Source organism: Choloepus didactylus, assembly GCF_015220235.1.
Source record: "Choloepus didactylus isolate mChoDid1 chromosome 23 unlocalized genomic scaffold, mChoDid1.pri SUPER_23_unloc13, whole genome shotgun sequence".
Classification (NCBI taxonomy): Eukaryota; Metazoa; Chordata; class Mammalia; order Pilosa; family Megalonychidae; genus Choloepus; species Choloepus didactylus.
Genome location: NW_023637594.1, coordinates 100589 through 103854, shown reverse-complemented (window position 1 = coordinate 103854; position 3266 = coordinate 100589).

The following is a 3266-nucleotide window of genomic DNA, read 5'->3' as shown; positions in this document are numbered from 1 at the left end:
CTGTCCAGGGAAATTATCTCCTTTTGATACTAAGTTATCAATATCTGATGCCCAAGACAATGGACAATAGCTATTTCCAATGGAAACATAATGGCCTCTACCACTGTTTGTATAACTTCTGGGTGTTTAATTTCTTCTTGTTTAACTGAGGTTTATAGTCCCATAACTTTCCAGATGACTCAATGTGCATGGATTATGGAGAAAAACATACTTAGAGCAGTGTAGATGATACTCCTGTTTCCAGCTCCTAGATACAAGGCTCTAGTAAAGGCTATACTTTCTGCTCTTGGGTGGACATTACTGGAGGAAGTGTGTTTGCCTCTAGAGCTTCATGGAGGATTACCATAGCATTCCCAGCACTTCAGAATCCCTGGTCCACGAAGCTACTTCTCTCTGTGCACATCTTGAGACTGACTTCCTTCTGGGGTTAGACTTTGAAGTCTGGTCAGCTGGAATGAATTTCTTCAATTATCTGTGTACAGTTATGAATGGAGTTCTCCTGTGTATTGACACATAGGGCAGCAGGGTTCAAGCTAGAGTCTGCTTTTTTAATGCAATTGTATTGAGATATACCCACACACTATATAGTCCACTGAAAGTATACAATCAATGGCACACAGTATCATCATATAGTTGTGCTTTTACCAGCACAATCAATTTTTGACCATTATCATTACTCCAAAATAAAGAAAAAATATAAAAAATAAAAAATAAAGAAAAAGAAAACTCAAGCCACACATACCTTTTATACCACTTTTATTTATATATTTTTGTCATCATTTTGTCACTCATCTGCCCACAAACTGGTAAAAGGTAGTGTCAGTCACCAGGTTTTCACTATCACATGGTCACATAATAAAAGCCATATAGTTATAAGATTATCATCAAGAATCAAATCTACTGAATTACTATTCAAGGGATTCTGTCATTTCTTTCTACCTATTCTAAGACACTAGAAACAAAAAATAATATTTATAAAATTCATAAGAATAACTTCCAGATTGACCTCTCAATTCTATTTGTGATTGGCGTCCTGCAGGGGTTGGTCTCTGAGGTTCAGTTGGCTGGAATAGATTTCTTCAATCATCTGTATACAGTCACGAATGGGTTCCTCCTGTAAATTGGGTTATAGGATGGCAGAGTTCAAGGAAGAGACTACTCTTAATTTTACATTTGGATTATCTAATAATATAGCTTGATATTTGCCCAAAGTCCAGGGAAATTATAAATACCTGTTAGTGTTTGTGGACACCGTCTCAGGATGGGAAGAAGCCTTTCCAAGCAGGACCAAGAAAGCCTCCAAAGTAACAAAAGCTTTACAGAGAGAAATTTTTCCCCGGTGTGGACTACCTTATTCTCTGCAGAGTGATAATGTGGGTGCTTTCATAGCTAAAGTAACCCAAGAAGCTACCAGAGCCCTAGGATTACATTGGTAGTTTCATGCCTCCTGGGGGCAACAATCTACTAGAAACATCAAAAAGAAGAACCACACCTCAGAGAGGACCTTGGCAAAGATTTGCCAAGAAACTAGCCTACTTTTGCCAAGAAACTAACCAATTGCACTGCTTATGGTAAGAGTGGTTCCCAGAAGCAGGCTCCAATTGAGCTCATATGAAATGTTATATGGAACACCTTTAGACTAAAATTTACTGTGATTTAGCAAATACTCATGTTGTTAAGGAATTAGATACTAGGAAATGTATGTAATCCTTAGGTGCTAATTTACCTGCTATTAATCAATATACTTGGAGCCACCTTAATTTTCCCACAGATGTACTTCTTCACTGCACGAATCCAGAAGACTGGGAACGTCTTAAAACTTGAATGAAATTGCAAAAAACAAAAACAAAAAAAAAAAAAAAACAAGAAGAAAACACAACAACAAACAAACCAATGTCTGAAAAAATAAATGTCCAAAAGACCAACAATGTCAGCAGTGGAATGGGCCTTATGGTGTTGTACTAATCACCAATTCTTCTGGTGATTTGCAGGGAATGAAGACATGGGGCTTTCACTCTTGAGTTAAATTAATTTCCCAGGATCAATAAGATCTCCCTAGGCCCATCCACTGGGACCCAAATGGGTAATAGACTTCACAGACAGCAGATCTCCTGTCTTCAGCAACAGCCTCACAGTGGATGGACAAACTCCACAAGTAATGATTTTCTACCCTACAGTATTCCTGCAAATACATGTCCAACCTCAAAGTGCTTTTTAAGAGGAACAGGCCTAAAAGCTAAGTTGTAAAGTACTGTCACCTTGTTCCCTCTCCATTTGTTCTTCATTGTCCTCATATATAATTATATTGGCCCCACCATAATCAATGCAACCCTGATGGTGATGTTTTCCTTCAGTGGGCACCCTCCTATGCCATCTTTATGAATCAATCTAATTGCTGAATATGTGGTCAGCTCCCACTTTCCAGTGCTTCTGGCCTACCCTGGTGCATCTCAGCTCTCAGGGAAAAGACTGAATAGTACTAAGATACTTAAACAGGAACAAAAACAATCAATGACCATTAACTCTATAGACATAACTAATGCTGACCTAAATGATTGGTCCACTGATATTAATGCATCTGGGTATATGGTCAGTTTTTCCTATAACATAACTGTCAATATGGCCATACAACGGGCAAAACAATCACCCAGGGATAAAAACTTAACTATTAGGGAAAAGGAAGGACACATACAACTCTGGGATGGCATAATATGAGTGACCCCTGGGTATGGCCACCTGGGTCAAAACCCTTTTGTTGGGATCAATGAAAACATTCCAAGCAGCAGTTTCTTTATATTACCAACAAAATGGTCTGGCTGATCCCTAAACAATGTCACCAAACTATTATATTACAAGAAAGTGACTGATTTGGGACTGATTTGTCAAGACAACCTAGCATTTATTGGAAAGCTCCAAACAGAACCCAAAGGACATGGAGCACCAGTGTATGGCTTTGGTTGCCCCATGCTGGCTAGGATGATGTACATCAGGCCTGCCATGGACCCAAGGGACTATTCATAGCATTCTGCCTCCTTCTGCTAATTTACTCTTATTAAAAGCTAGATGGGCACCATCAGTGTTCCACTCACATGATCATCTTGCATCCATATTTGTTCCATCAATAGACTTTGAAGATGTCCTCATTCATGTTGAAACCCTTCATAGATTTACTCAGCAAGCCCTAAACAGTAGTCCCTATAGTGTTTCCCTGCTGTATACAGAAGTCACCCTCATGCGTAAAGCTGTCCTCCAAAACCAAATAGCCC